We start from the raw sequence: 17,644 nt of genomic DNA, 5'->3' as shown, positions 1-17,644 counted from the left end.
ATTAACAAATGTATTGGAATGGTGTCAAGTGGCCCATTTGAAATCCAATTTGTCCGTTAGTGTGTTGTTTAGAGTGATCACGAGTGGAGCGCGCATTGATGACGCAACTTCATGAGATGTACCCCAGACTGCGATGGGATTTGTAGTCATTGACAAAGAATGTAACCATGTTGCTCAAAAAACTAATAACCGTATCTAGGGAGAATACGGGTATGTCAAACACATATTAAATGATATAATATAAGATAGTGGTTTACTATGGAGTTTTCACTATAGTCTAGACAGGTGATAAACAGAGCCTGCGGAGAGGAAAGACGAATAGAGTGGAAGACCAGCTCAACTGTCTATGCGCACAATATAAGACTAAGGAAACGTAGTACTAATTCTTAACAGCTATCATGTGTATAAATAAAAGGGCAACCGATGGACGTCCCTATGGCAATCTAGGCACCGAAAATAAACTCTCAGAAAAACCCAATTATGTATTAGTTATCAATCCTGGAATTGTGCAAGCATCAGGACAACAGTAAACCTCATGGAGCCAGCCGTAGCTAGAGAAGAAACGAGCAATAGTGTAAAGCAGCTCAGGTGGTGAAACTGTGAGGAGTGTGACGAGGATTAACAGGAACCACCCAGGGGTACTCCTTGTTGCTGGTTTATAACCTTTCACATTATCACGGGCCCCCACTTAGCATTTAGAAGTGCCTCCCTGTCGCCAGGTGTAGGCCCCCTCTCTATCAAATGCAGTTTCTAGAGAGCGAGGACTGCCAATGATGAAGCATGACACCTGGTGGTGTGTGAGGACAGTCCTTCACATTTTTTGAGATGCCCAGCACCCCACTTAATCAAGTGTAGAGTGCTTGCCTTTGTGTATAGAATCAGAGATTTATTCAGAGTGGCTTCTTTTGTGTGTTCATGTTAGTGCTCAGCGTCCCCAAAATTTGAAATTTTTGCCATGCCGCGACTCGGTGACTAACCACGCTGATAACAGTTGAGCAGCAGCATAAGCAACTAGGATTAGTAACCAAACACTAGGGTTTCCTGTTTTCAGTTTCTATTTTTGGTAAATTCTGGTGGGTTTTTTTCAGTGTTTTCAAGTGATTTTAATACCTTTAAAAATAGCGGTTATCAGTGGTGATACATTTTTGTGCCATTAAAAACAACAGAAACAGTGTTTTTTCAGTCATTATGGAACTTTTTGCTTTTATTATTGTGTGCGTTTTGCACTGATAGTGCATGGTTTATAGACAGTATACGTACAGTGTAAATGAGTTCCAAATACATTTTTACAAATCAAACTTATCATAATACACCATACAATACTTCTTCAGTGAATCTTTGGTCAAGCATGCTCGCTCTTTTCTTCCCATGTAAACTTTTATCTGTGAAAAGGCCCTCTCAACATTGGCACTTGAGACGGGCAACGCCAAAGTAGCCAGTACACAATTTGCTAACTCTGGCCTCTGACATAGCTTTCCATGCCAATATTGGTGCACCTGAATATTGCGATTCTCTGCGACAGGTTCTGCAACATATGCGTTGAACTGGGTACATATGCCCTCAGAGTTTTTAAAGCGGTCAAAAATGAAGTAGCACTTTTGAAACTCTGGATAAAATTTCCCTTTACGGGAGGGATCTATAACTTGTGCAGAGTACTACAGTGAGGTTTCATTGACTTCAAATGCCATGGTTGGTGAAGGGCTGTTTCTCATACATTATAAAATAAAATTGCTCCTTAAAATTTCTTTGCTTTCCAAGTGGCAAGTGCTCTTACATGGAACATGTTGCAGTGCCAAAGTCACTAAAAGTTTTTCCCAGCCTACTCTCAAGGAAATGTTTCACATCTACACCAATTATGCAGAACACTTGGTAGACAAGTGTGTTTTCAGACTCTAGTTGTTTATTATGTCCACTACAGCAGTCATGCTTTCCTGTAAAAATCTAAGAATGCAGTAGTGTGTTGTTTTTTATAATCACTAGCAATGTGTGACCAAAGATCCTCACATTTGTTGCCTTTGGCATCATCACTCAGCAAAAGTTCTGTAAATGGTTGCCACATGGATAATATAGCATTCATGGCCTCTAGGACTAAGAACCACCAGCTAAGTGAAACAGTTAGGATGACTCTTTCTTTAATGCCACACAAAGCACAAAATGAGAAAAATGTGCGTTTTAGTTTCCATACATAACAAAACAGTGCACTAGAATGGACTAAAAAGTCAATAGCTTTCTTCATTAACTCTGAAGATTGTAAAGATGCTTTCAGCATAGCATCTAACAAGTGACAAGGGTCTCTTACAGGGAAGCACTTCAGCGCAGGTATCGATTTTGACAGGTCATCACATAACTTTTTCATATACGTAGCTGAATCACTGCAAATACAAACAATATCACTCAAATCTTTGTTGAACTTGGTAAGAACTTTTTGAAGTAGCATTCCAAGTGACACTGCTTTCCATGTTTTCCAAACGTATAGTGTCATCTTTTCACCACTATCACAGATGCTTTGTGACTGCACTCTTTTCACACATACCTGTCTGTCACTATACCTTACATTGAATGTTTAAAGCCTGGGGTGTTTAGCAATTCACCTACTATCAATACTGACTCACTAGAAAAGGTGGCTGATGTATCAAGGTTTTTACTCATTCTCTGTGGGTAAATGTGATGGTGCATATAGGTGGAGATTCTTATGAAACCAAAATATTTCCTATCAGGGAAAGACTCAAACGTAGCCAAAAAAATGATTTTGATATTTCCTGATTCTCTACAGTTTATAAAATAATTCAACAACATCTAAAACATGTTTCTAACCACTGTATCTTTTGACCAAAGACCACAAAAGTGAAAAAAGGATGAAGAAACAATATTTTAGTGACATTCCTAAACAACAAGTCCGCTTGTTCTTACTGCAACCTTATATAACAAAGTTACATTGTATTGGTCCCTTCAGGAAGAAATAAAAATGACTTTTTCACTCTCCTTTTCCTTTCTTTGAATGGCATTTAGTTTGAGGTTGTGCAGGTTTTTTTTCATTGTTTCTATGTTTACACTGGTAAGGGGTATTTCCCTTCCAGTGGAGTTTTATCAGTTATTATAGGTTTAAACCTAAAACCGGACAGCCTAAGAAAACACTTACTTTTGCAGCATCTGCTGCCAGCGAGCCTGCTCCTGCACCTGGTAGCCGCAACAACTCAGACTGATGTACTAGCCTACCCCGATTACTTACCCTGCAGCAGCGCTGGCCATGGTCCAGGCCTCGAGTCGAGGAGAGTGCCGGCGCAGCATTTTAATCATGGCCTCAGTGCTGTTGGGCTCCCTGCAGTGCCTGTTGAGGCACCATCCCTTTGGTGGTGGACGGGTCTGGGTGACGGCATCGTCACATTATGGTGCTGACTAGTCGGACTCAAGTGAACAGTTATGCACAGTGTGAGCACTCAGCAGAAACTGGCTGCACAACCGCTCCAGCGTGGGTGAATTAATTACATTGTAACCTCACCTGCCTGAGCCCTGAGGGAGCTGAGCCAGCATGCAAGCTGCACACACCATGTGTGGCCAGCTTTCTTTCTGTACTGTGTTAATTTAATAGCGCTAGGGCTTGGTTTGAGAACCCAGCAGGCGCTATACAAATGTGTGCCGTTCCATTTCAGTGCGGTGATGCGGACCTCCACCCTGAAATGCGTTAATCTACCGCCTAATGTGTGGTACTTAGCAGGGCTCCGGTTAACCCTCCAGCCAGTGTATCTCATCTCAGTGCCCAGCAGAAACCTGTCAGGGGTATGTTCGTCGCCTACTGCCATTTATGAAGCCCTGCATCTTCAGGTTGGTGACATCTATGCCTGCACAACCCCCATCCATACACAGACACTGGTGATCGAACAGGTGAGGCATGTTGTAAATGGCTTTGTGCACCACACTATGTTCTGCTTCTTGAGGTGGTGGCAGTGCCCCATCTTGTTGGAGGGTGAGGAGAGCACGTGTTGCAGCTCATTGATCAAACCACCCTAGTGAACCATATAAGACACCATGACAGCCATACTCCCGTAGAACCATTCCTAGATGATAGTCCCACATCTGTTCAAGCTGCGAAGTGGAAAGAATGGTTGGAACACCCCAAGACCTTCTATGCCCTCCCGAAGGATCTAGCTAGCACCTGCATGCCACCTGACAAAAACGACGAGATTCGATCTTAATTTATTCAGGGGTGTTCCATTGTATAACTGACAGAAAACATTTTTCATGTCTTAGGAGTGCCCATGGCGGACAAGCTGACCATGGGTAGGTCCAAAGAACTACCCAAGGTGAGTCCAGAACACATGGAGGAAGCATTACAATGCCAAGTCAAGACAGAACCCATCAACGCAGTTGCTTCCGGAACTCCTGAAAAGGGGAAAATGCGCACTAGGCCCAGTCCTGCGCTCAAGACAAGCTATGGGTGTGGAGGTTTCTACCCACACCTAGGGCCATGCCCAGCACAAGGAAAGAGGTAATAGGTTTGCAAGAAACTCTACCATTTTGCAAAGGTATGCTGCTCCTCAACCCCCCAGAAGGGTCAAAGGACAAAGCCTATCAATGCTCTGCATGCGTCAAATGTCCCACAGGATGAGGGAGACTTGGACGACGATGACATTGAAGGGACAGTCCACATCATACATGCCATGCAGCCAGAAGGATACCCATGAAAACACATCTCAAAGTGTAACAAACTCCTCATCACTCAGCAAAGGTTCTGTAAATGGTTGCCACATGGATAATATAGCATTCATGGCCTCTAAGACTAAAAACCACCAGCTAAGTGACACAGTTAGGATGACTCTTTCTTTGATGCCACACAAAGCACAAAATGAGGCACTAATCGATACTGGAGCATCCATCAACATCATGGCACAGTCAGTAATGCAGACACTTCCCATGCTGTCTATCTTGCGCCCCACCTCCACGCAAGTGTCCACATTATGGTCCACCTCTCCACTCCCATTAACCAGAGTATTCACAACAGAGATCGGGGAGAGGATGTAGCCTTAGGGTTAGAGCAGCCGACCTCAAAGCTAAGGAACCAGGTTCGAGTCTCGGCAATGACACTCAACGTCCTGTGATTCTGGGCATATCACTTAATCTCCCCGGGCCTAACAAAAATGAATGTGTCCATCTGTAACGAAACTGGTGCTCATGTAAAGCGCTCTGAAACCTGATATCTTTGGGTCTAGTTCACGCTATACAAAACTTTAAAAAAAAAAAGAGATTGTCCATGAATCTCACTCAACTTGGGCCAAGGTGTATGTCACTAAAGGCGGCTTAGGGATGTTGCTGAGCTGGCAAACCACAGAGCATCTTCAACTTATCGCCTTCGCCCTCAGTATGCATCAAGAAAGCGTGGATGATCTGGTAGCCAAATTTGCACTGCTATTTGAAGGCATAGCCTGCCTCAAATACCATCTGATATGCCTACATGTCAATGACTAGATACAGCCTGTGGCTCTGAAACAACGCCGAGTGGCATTTCACCGAAGGCTAAAGGGGGAAGAGGAACTAAACAAATTGGAACAGGCAGATATCATCGAGAAGGTTGATGGTCCATTGGTGTCCCCGATTGCCATATCGCAAACCTAAACAAGCTGGGGAAGTTCGAATCTGTGTCACTATGAGCCTACCTAATCTGACCATCAAGCGAGAACGTCACTTGGCACTCACCGTGGATGACCGTGGCCGAAGTAAGTGGCTCCAAATGGTTCTCCAAGATGAAACTGCAAGCTGGTTATCACCAACTTATGTTGGACTCTGAATCCAGAACCATCACTACTCTCTCCACCCACTTAGGCCTAAGAAGGTACAAGCGCCTTAGCTTTGGAGTTTCAAGCACAGCCAAAGTATTTCAAGACACCATAAGGAGCATGCTTGCTGGCCTTGAAGTAGTCCTTAACGTCAGTGACAACATCTTAGCTCACGCCCCTATGCTGAAAGAACACCTCTATCGTCTGAGAGCCATGTTCCAGCACCTCTAAGAAAATGGTCTTACACTTCACACAGAGAAGTGTGCTTTCCACTCAAAGGAAATAGATTCAATTCCCCCTGGATGGAGGGTTTCATGACTCCGTTAAAGTCCAGGACATTCAGGCAGCACTGGCGCCCACCACTGTCATAGGAGTAAGAACATTCCTTGGCATGGTCACGTATTGTGGCTGGTTCCTTCAAAATCTCACAGACCTTACAGCCCCACTGAGAGAGCTAACAATGACCAACACAATCTGGAACTGGGGGCCTTATCAGGAAAAGGTTTCCCAAGCAACAAAACTAGCATTATCAGTCGATACCACCCTAGTATACTTTGACCCCGCCCGTGATTCTGAACTATAGGTGGATGCAAGATCTACTGGCCTGGGAGCGGTATTATCCCAAAAGCAGAACAAGGGAGAATAGGTTTCAGTGCCATATACCAGCCGGGCACTGACAGAGACTGAACAGCGAGGGATCCCACATTGAAAAAGAGGCAATTACCATGCACGAAGGCTCTCGTCCCTTTAATCAGTACTTTTATCACCAGCCCTTCAATGTTCTTATGAATCACAAACACCTCATCCCGTTGTTCATGGGAACATCCTCAAAACCCCCACAGAGGATCAAAAAATGGATTCTACAATTGCAGGAGTAATAATTTCACAGTTCTCAATCACCCGGGGAGTCAAAATCCAGCAAATTATCCATCAAGACATTTTTGACCGGCCACAGAAAGTGAAGAGGTGGATCCAGAAGACGTGAAGGAATACGCTTGACTCATCGTTGAACGATCCAGATCACCCCAATTTTACTCACGGAGATCGTCAAGGCCACGGCCACTGATGAGTGTTTCCAGTTGGGTATCTCCCCTATGGGTTCAGGAAGATGGTGAACCTTGCTTGACAAAACTACCTATTGTACGGATGATGCAAGGCTGACATTAGACTTCCTGCACAATGTTCGCTCAAAACTTGCAGTGTAACCTAAAGCCTGAAGAGAGGTTTACGTCTAGTAGTTCCTGGTACTCTACAACAACGGGTGGTTGATCTCATTCACCTGGCTCATCAAGGGGTCATCAAGACGAAGTCTCGACTCAGATGTAAGGTCTGGTTTCCTAGTTTGGACAATCAAGTTGAATGGACAGTTCGCCAGTGCTCCCTATGCCAAGCAGCCATTCCGGCAGGCCCACCAGCACCAATCATCACTGAAAATATCCCACCATTCCCCGGGAGCAGGTCAGTCTAGATTTTGGCAGTCTCCCTGGTGGTAGACACATGCTAGTGGTAATAGATGACTTTTCGAAATACCCAGAAATTGAGATCATGAACTCAACACCTGCAAGTCAAATTCTACCTCGTTTGAAAGAAATCATGGGCACTCCATTCTCAAGTCAGGAGTTCACGGAGTACTTACAGTCCCGAGGCATTCATCACAGGAAAGTCACACACTGTTAGCCGCAAGCTAATGAAGAGGCAGAGTTGTTTATGCATACTTTAAACAAAGTGCTCCAAATTGCTTTGGCTAATGAACAAAGAATGGACTGTGCCCTCTACACCATCCTCAGGGAATGCCATCTTACACCTCATACAATGACTCAAGTCAGTCCCGGCTCTCTATGTTTGAACCATCCGATGGAGGATGTAATTCCCCAAATTGAAGGACCATCAGCAATAAAAAAACAAGTTGCTGACACGTTACAACAGCGCCGGATGCAGAGCCAAATGGAGTCCCATCAAGGCTGGTGATGTGGTGATGGTGGAGAACATATATATCTGGAGCAAGTTTATGCTACCTTTTGAGATTGATCCATGGCAGGTGCTGTCAGAAAAGGAGACAATAATCACTGCTCAGAAAATTGGAGAGACCATTACTAGGAACATATTGTTCTTTAAACGCTATTAAATTCCAGTGAACAGGTCCAGAGAGGATCTCTCTGCAATTCTAGGAGCCGCGATGCCCCATAATGAAGAAGTTTCACCAACCAGTTATCCAGCACCAACAGAGTTAACTATGGCAGTGCCTTCGACCCAAGAAGTAAGCCTGGGCGGAGTTCGTGGAATTCTGCTATACGGAACTCCGTGAAGTGCAAAAAAAACTCTGCCACGCTACGCGGAGCTCCGCAAGCGGCGGAGTGCATTAGATAAATGCTGTTCATGGTGATTTTCAGTGCCAGGTGCTTCTCTGCACTGTGCAATCAATGCGAACGGCACCATGCACAGTGTAAGTGTGCGTTGGTTCCTTTCTGCTGCTCGAGTAGATTTTTTATCGAGCAGCATCTTTCTCAACGCAAATAGACAGTTTCTCAATGCGAGCGGTCGCGAGCATACGTGACCACTCACAATGAGAAACCTGATCGCCTGCGTTGAGAAATCTCACCGGGAAGTTGATTTTCCACGCTCACGCTAGCCAACTTGATGTTGACGATCACGAATGAGGAGAAATCTCGCTGGGAGCTGGATTTTCCTTGCTCACTCTCGCCAACTTGACATTGACGAACACGACTGAGGGAAAAAAATACGCCCTGCTACGTGGAGCAGAGTTTTTTGGAACTCCGCAAGCTACACAGAGTGCAGAAAACTGCAAACTCTGCGAGCGGAGCGAAGTTCATCGCCCAGACCTACAAAGGGGATGAGAGGCGCCTACTCCCAGTACAATGTCCTGCTGTGCCATCTGATCTCAGAACGCACCGGCAGCTGGTAAGGCAAGATGAGACAAGAGAAGAAGCCACTCGCCAAGGGATTGACTGATACCATCTTCGGCCACCTCCTGTAAGATCTTCTCATTTGAACGACTTTCTATTGCACTGAACTATTGGCATGGTCTTATCCCTCTCTCTCTCTCTCTCACTCTCTCTCTCTTTCGCTCTCTCTCAGTCTCTCTCAGGTAATACACAGCTTTGCTCCATAAATGAAGGTCAGAATTTTATGATTGTTTTGTTATACTGTTTGTTTATTTGGGATAAAGGAGGAATGTTATGTTTTCGTTAGTGGGTGAGCCCACTACATAATCCCAAGGAGGGGTGTTTTCTAAATAGCCCTCCCTATTGTATCCCCTTGGTACAGGCTGTGATGTGGGGGACGGTAGATAATAAAAGGGGCGTAAGGTATGAAATCAGCACACAAAAACTAATCACCACTATGCACATGTGTTCTAGTCAGGTGCGCAGTGCCTTACACATCTGCAGGCCACACCGCACCTGACACACAACAGCTTTATCACAGTTCCGAGCTAGATTGCTGATTGTTCTTCCAAGTCACTCTCATTCTTTTGCAGGCTTCTGTGAGCTTCATTATCTCATGATATAAAAGCATTTTCTGTTTGAGCCCTCTAATTCTGAAACAGACCTCTCTGTGATACAAAGCCTAGATTCTTTGCAAGTAAATGCCTTCACTATCAGCTTGTAAGACTTTTTCTTACTTACTATCTGTGATGTAGTGCAAATTTTACTCTTCCATTTGTAGGGGGGCAGCATAGTCACAAGTCGTCTGTCCCCGCTTATATTCCTTTGTCGTATTAACCAGGGACAGTAGAACATGAATTGTAATAAAGTGAATTGTGGTGTAGTAGGGATATTTTCATATAAACGTGAAGAAATTAACGTTAAATTCAAACAGGTTTAGCTGAAAATATTAACGTGCAGAAATTGTGTATAATGCTGACAATTATTCAAGTATTTGATGTGTTTATCTAATGTGATGATATAGAAGTGCTCAGCAAAAAGTGTTCAATTATATAACATTTTGTAAGGCCTGTGTGCCATTTCTTATGTAGGCCAATTTCTGTAGGCCTGAAATGCATTTTCCCTGGAAGCTCTCGCATTAGATTTAATCATTGAATTTCATGTGCATGTTTGATTTGTTCTTTCTCATGTTTCTGTTGCAGGTGAAAGAATAATTTTTGTAAGTTAGTATAATGTATTTGTTTTAGGAGTTAGGCTTAGGGAGAAGAGGGTAGATTGTGCGCTAATACTGATAATGGAGAACTGTTGTACTTTCTCATCGGAGCAAGCCTGGGAATCAAGGTACTCTTGCCAAAGCTTGGGAGCATAACTGCCTAATGGAAACTTACCTACAAGGAGGTGGCCTGACTGGATGTCATGATTTTGCAGAGGATCATGGGATACTGCCTGTGGTATTGATGTATCGTAACTAGGGAAAGTGTCCTAGGAACATCCGCCTTGCTGAGAGTGAAAGAGCATCGTAGAATGAGCTCTGTAGCTTTATGCTACTTGAACCAACTGATGTGAAGAGACTTCTTAGGAAGGCTTCACACACTGACACTTTAACTGATCTTGCCTTGGGAAATGCTATGTAGGGGTGTCATGTTAATGCTAGTGTAAGGACAGACTAATGCTTTATACCCACGAACCTCTGTTGAAAGGGAATTTGGATGTCTGCTCAATTATTTTCTGTATCCTGATTCTCAAACTAGTTATCTTGAGCATGTTGCACCGCCTTAACTTCATCCGAAGATTTGGCCTTGTATTTGTTTTAATATATTTCTACACCCTCACTTTGAGATGCCTGTATGTCCAGTTATTTTTGGCTTTGTAATAAACCCACTAAACTTAAATGGGAGTCTGTGAATCTTAACAGTCATCGTAAATTGGAACTGAAATGATTGATTTGCTAACTATTTCTCTTCCCCTATGCTTTCATGCTGAAAAATAGTCCCATCGACCCGAGGTTCCAGAGCAGAACTTGATCACAGAACCCGGCTCCTTCATCTGCATGTTCCTCTTTTTCCATAAACACCTCAAAACCCACTTCTTCAGTTTGCAATTTTGCACTCTCTAGTTCTTGCAGTGTTTCCTGTAATTTCAGCATCAGGACACCCTTACTCTTTCACAGCTGCACTTTATAAAAGGACATCATAAGCATCATCAGCATCAGAATAGTGTCCAAAATCTCAAAATAACTTCACAAACTAAGATGCAAAGTAAACTCTTTCTTGACTTCACCAGTGACTGACTGCCTCAAAAGTGGTGGAGTGTAAATACTTGAAACACACATGAGGGGACAATGCTGTTGATTCGGGCATTCTATAATATCTTTGTGACTGGCCACACATGCAGCCTATGAATAAGGACAGAGAGGTCAGAAATGTGCAACACTGGAGTTGTTAGCTGCAATAAATCCAGCAGCCTGAAAGTGAGTGGTTGTTCATTTTAGGGACAAACTATGAATGGAAATATATATGTGTGTGTGTGTGTTTTTGTGTGTATATACATATATATATATTTTTTTTTTTACTGAAAAAACCATAGGTTTCAGGGACGTTATAGTTAGTTGGACATTTGACTCATATAAAACCAGAGAAATTCGCCTGTTATAGTTAGTTGAGCTAACTATAACTCGCACCCCTGATGACTACTGATGATATCACATATTACATCACTCATGACATGGTCAGTGACATCACTGATGACATCACTTATGACATCATCCAGTGAATGTGTGTTTCTGTAAAGTTTAAATATGTTTTATAAATATATATATGCCCAGGGGGTATTGAAGAATGAATGAATGTATAAGACTCAGGATGGATGATTAAGTAAGTGTGTGACTAACTCTATAAGTGAATAATTAATTGTGTCTTGCTTAATGCATGTGTTAGCGACTGATATAGACATTCACACAGTTTAGGTTGTTAGTTGGTGTGTAAGCATTTCAATGGTTTGGTTAGCAACTAAATGAGGATCTATATGAGCTATTCGTTGCTTGTCTGAGTATCTGTATGAGTACCTGAGTGTCTGCACGGGTAGGTGGGGGTGTGACTCTCTGCATAGATGTGTGAGTGGCTAATTCACTAGGTATATGTGTTCAAGTCTGTATCTGTGAAGGTCTGTATGGCTGAGTGAGTGTGTGTATGAGTGTCTCGGTGAGTGAATGGATGCCTCAGTGGTACATGGGAGTAACTCCATATGTGAAAGGTAGTATATATGAGTCTTGGACTATATAAATGACTATATGTGAGAATGAGTGATTGTGAGAGTACCTGTATGGATCAGTGTGTCCTTGTATTAGTTATTGTATTAGAGTGTAAGTATGTGTTAGCATATGTTTAAATAAGTGATGTGGTATGTGTATAACTACAGGTGAGTAAATGAAAGTGTTATTGATTATTTCCATTACTGACTAGGTGTGTGAATAACTCTAAGAATGAGAGGCAGTGTGTGAGTGTCTGTATAGATATGTGACTGGATATGATAATGCTGTATTAATGGCTGACTGTATGTATGAGTGAGTGCATAGGTGAATGAATGGATGTGTGTAGACCTACAAATTAGAGAGTGGATATGCACTAACTAGTATTGGTGTGTTCACGGTTTTGAAAATTATAGTCTGTATTTTAGACTGGGTGTATCAAGTGTTATATTAGGGTCAGATCAGGTGCATCTGATTTTCACGTGGATGATGTCATCAGTGTTGTCATCAGTGATGTCATTTGAGATGTCATCAATGATGTCACTGTCCATGTCATGAGTGATGTAATATGTGACATCATCAGCAGTGCATTGCGGGGGCGCGAGTTATAGTTAGCTCAACTAACTATAACAGGCGAATTTCTCTGGTTTTATATGAGTCAAATGTCCAACTAACTATAACGTCCCTGAAACCTATGGTTTTTTCAGTGAATTTCTAAGGTTTTTTTAAATGCTAATTCCTAACTATAACATCCCTGAAACCTATGGTTTTTTCAGTGAATTTCTAAGGTTTCTTAAATGCTAATTTCTAACTATAACGTGCCTGAAACCTATGGCTTTTTCAGTGAATTTCAAAGGTTTTTTAAATGCTAATTTCTATTTATAACATTCATTAAACCTATCTTTTTTTCTGTGTTTTTTTAATTATCATCCCATTCTCAACTTGGTGAAAACTGCAAATCTCACCACTCTTCCATCAATACCTTACACCAACAAAATCGCCACAAACAAGAGCCACACCTAACGCTAATGAAATGCACAGTAGGCGTTCCCGTGCAAAAAAAACACGAAAGCACCACTTCCCCATATTCTAAACGACCAGCCAAATCTGCAATGTGATCCAAAAAGCAGGCAATAAGCTGAGTTAGCAGTAACAAATTAACATCAACCTTTAACTGGTGTAAGGAGGTCGACTATCTACTCTGTTATTTCGACCCAACTCACAGCCACATCTAAAGACCAACACGTGATACAGCTACTGATCATGCTGCTCCGACACCCAACACCGCCACAACACCTAGCCCCACCACCACCAGAACCTCCCCCCCCCCCCCGGACCACCCCCCCTACTACCACCGAGGCAGCACAAAACAGAACATTGGACCTTCCCAAAATGCCATGCCCCTCAGCCACACAATAGCTGAATGTTGGGAGATGAGCAACCAACTATATATGAAGGAGGCAAGTCACCCATCACTGATACAGCACACAATGCCAAGTGTAATGCTCATGTGCTGCACAGACCTCACTATGCAAAGCACAAACCTCTCCATGTGGAGATATACTATTGATACTTGTAGTGTAGTGGATGCAACCATGTTACCTCAGGCAGTGGGGAAGATCTCAGTCATGTAGCTGTGTTGTCCCCCCCGGAAGCGGAGTGGGCTGCTCCAACATACGCCACTCCAGCGTAGGAGTATGAATAAATGGACCAGGCCCTAGGCGTGGTTCACTTGTGGGAAGACCAACGAGTCTGTCAGGACAGCAGCCCTCACCCTGGCATGTGGCAGCCGCCATAACCGCGGACCTCTTCAACACAGGGCCCCTGCGAACCCAGCGGCACAGCACCGCAGACTTATGTCTGTACCGACTACTGCCTTCGATCTACACTACAGACAGCACGGCTCACAATTCAGATGTAGGGGCGATTGCAGATATCGTAGTCCAGTTCGCAAGACACATTGCTCCCAGTGCGGCTCACCCAGACCACGCATCATTGCAGGGTGCGCACACGCTGTGTGCTTCAGGTACTACTAGTTCACTGCACCATAAGTCATCGCCACATGGCCTTGTCAACGCAGAATTCATTAGACAAAACACATTGCTCCCAGTGCGGCCCGCTGGGACCACGTCTCATCGCAGGGTGCGCACACGCTGAGTACTCCAGGTGCCACTAACTGTGCAGCTCAACTCCACGTTGCTGTGTGCCCATCCTGACCGCTGCCTCCACCCTACACTGGAGTTACATGGTTCACAATTCAACATTACTAGCGACGCAAATTGTGTAAGAGACTATAATGCGTTAAGAAGACCAAATGCTCCCAATCTGTGCAGCTCAAGTCAACGTCACCTGCCTCTGGGCCTTTGCTTACTCCTGCCTCCGGCCTACACTGTGGAAGACCGGCGACACGTGGTGCCAACTAACCCTGTTCAACACAAACCGATCCCACATGTGTAACTATGTCCTGAGTCCTCAATGGCAGCGACCACAGCACCAGACTCCCTTCGATCACCGAGGGGTATTTCCACATGGAAGATCGGTGACACGTGGTGCCACTGAACCTGTACTACACAAGGTTTGTTTGGGCCACCAACGTATGCACGTGTCTGTGGACCCTAGCTCACCGCTACCTCTGCCCTACATTGTAGGCGACCGGCGACAAATGGTACCACTAACCGTTTTCAACACAAGCGGATCCCACATGTGAAACTGTGTCCTGAGTCCTGAATGGCATTGACCCCAACTTGCCAGCAACCACAGCACCAGACTCTCTTCGATTAGTGTGACGTATTTGCATATCGAAATGTGGAAAGTATTGCCGACGAAAAGATAACGCAAAAGATACATTTTACACAAACTGTTGATTTCCCTTTCCACATCCAGTAATTTCCAAAGGAAGAGTGAACAGTTTTATGTCAGCAATGAGACATACCATCACTCGAAAATCACCCAACAATACGTATAATTTAAAAAGAACAGAAGCATCGAAGTACAATAATGATTACAATACGGAGATTTTGAAGATGTGAAATGCAAATATGAACATACAATATGATGCACATAACTCAATTTCTGTTTCTCACTATGTCACGTCATATATTACCAACTCTGAGAAGACAGAATTGAAAGAAATGTGGGAAGAAATTTCACAGGAGAAGACACTTAGGAAATAAATTTACAGCTTCAGTTTGAAGATACTTTCACATCGAGAAATTGGATCCTACCAATGTTCGGATCGATAGACATCTGCAAGTTTATATTCAAAGACAACAGAAACCATCTGGATAAGTCTAGGTTTTCCTGCGGCACAAAATCGAGTTTTAAGATAAATGTTAAAAAAAAAAAATTGTGATAATATAGACTTACGTTTCTTTGCTAGTCAAGAGAACTGTACAGGAAATAACAGTTGGATATGTCTAGGTGTTGATCAACAAATGGAAGATAATACTGTTGTGAAGTTTGAAAAAGAAATAACAAAGTTTAAAGTAGTTTCTGGTGAAAATCCCAACTATGTTTATATTTATTGCCGACGTACTCATTATAAAATTCAAACTAGGAATGTAGATGTACTACCACTAACCCTGTTCAACACAAGTCGATCCCACATGTGTAACTGTGTCCTGAGTCCTGAATGGCAGTCACCCCAAGTCTGTGGCAGCGACCACAGCACCACACTCCCTTCAATCACTGAGGCATATTTCGATATGCAAGGCCAGCGACACGTAGTCCCACTAACCCTCTTTAACACAAGCCGATCCCACATGTGTAACTGTGTCCTGAATGGCAGTGACCCCAAGTCCATGGCAGCAACCACAGCAGCATACTCTCTTTGATCAGTTAGACATATTTCCATATGCAACGGCTGTGACACGTGGTATCAATAACTCTGTTCAACACAAGCCGATCCTACGTGTAACTGTGTCCTGAGTCCTGAATGGCAGTGGGCCCAACTCTGTACCAGCACACTCCCTTTGATCAGTGTGGGGTATTTCCATATGCAACTACAGACTCCAGTAGGCAATTAAGTATCACAGTCCTACACCCTACATATTATCCTTTTAGTATCCTTGCTTCAAGAACTTCAGTTATAGCTTTACTAAAATGACCAAATTATTCTTCAAATGAAAACTAAAATGTAATAGCAGTCTACACTGCAGGCAGTACAGCTTGCAATTCCATTTTTAAATGCTAATTTCTAACAACAAGATTGTACTCAGAAAATACAACACTTCGTCAGTGTTTCATCTTTTCATCATACGCCTAAACTGAACTCACTAGTGCTCCCAATGGAAATTATTTCTTCATATATTAACTACAGAGTCCACTAGGCAAGTAACTATTACAGGCCTCAAATCTCCATAATATCCTTTTAGTATCCTTTCTTCTTGAACATTTTTTATATCAGTTATACCTTTAGTACAATCACCAAATTCATTTTCAAGTACAAACGAACACTCACCAGTCTACACTGCGGGCAGTAGACCTCGCAATTTAAATTTTGGACAAGTGGTGCCAACTAACACTGTCCAACACAAGCCGATCCCACATGTGTAACTGTATCCTGAGTCCTAAATGGCAGTGACCCCAAGTCCGTGGCAGCGACCACAGCACCAGACTCCCTCTGATCAGTGAGGCATATTTCCATATGCAAGGCCAACAGCACGTTGTGCCACTAACCCTGTTCAACTCAAGCCGATCCCACATGTGTAACTGTGTCCTGAGTCCTGAATAGCAGTGACCCCAAGTCCATGGCAGCCACCACAGCAGCAAACTCTCTTTGATCAGTTAGACATATTTCCATATGCAGTGACCCAAAACTTCATGGCAGCGACCACACCACCACACTCCCTTCGATTAGTGAGGAGTATTTTCATATTGAAGGCTGGCGACATGTGGTGCCACTAAACCTGCACTATGCAGGCCGGTGAGGCCACCAACGTATGCATGTGGCTGTGGGCCCTTGCTCACCGCTACCTCTGGCCTACGCTATGATCAGCAGGCCTCACAATTCAGATAGCATCGTGATTCCACATGACGCAGTCCTATAGCCAAGACACATTGCTCCCAGTGCGGCCCGTCCACACCAAGCATCATCACAGCCTCATACACTCTCAATACTTCTGGTGCCACTAACCCTCTTTAACATAAGCTGATCCCACATGTGTAACTGTGTCCTGAGTCCTGAATGGCAGTGACCCCAAGTCCGAGGCAGCAACCACACAAAATACTCCCTTCGATTTGTGAGGCATATTTCGATATGAAGGCCGGCGACACGTAGTCCCACTAACCCTCTTTAACACAAACCGATCCCACATGTGTAACTGTGTCCTGAATCCTGAATGGTAGTCACCCCAACTTCGTGGCAGCGACGACAGCACCAGACTCCCTTCCATCTTATTTGTTGTTCTTTTCTTTAAATATTTTTTTTTATATGTAAATCTATACATGTGTAAGACTCTTCTTTGTCCAACCGCACAGGGACACTTCCGGGCCCAAGAAGGTTGTTGGGGGTATGACGGTAATGTGGGAAGAGGGTGCATTACCTGCTGATGTGGGGAGAGGCAGAGTCAAAGGGGTATCAATCACAGAAAGAACTCCGATATGTTTTCACAAATACCTCGGACAAATGCCAGCTGACGGACTGAATCACAAAATGATTTTTCAATACTTATGTGGTGTGAGTTATGTACAGTTCGCACCCAGGCTCGCAGAGGGACAGCTGC

This window comes from Triturus cristatus, chromosome 9 (genome assembly GCF_964204655.1).
Source record: "Triturus cristatus chromosome 9, aTriCri1.1, whole genome shotgun sequence".
NCBI lineage: Eukaryota > Metazoa > Chordata > Amphibia > Caudata > Salamandridae > Triturus > Triturus cristatus.
The sequence above is the reverse complement of the archived record's forward strand: the minus strand, read 5'-3'. Positions refer to the sequence as shown.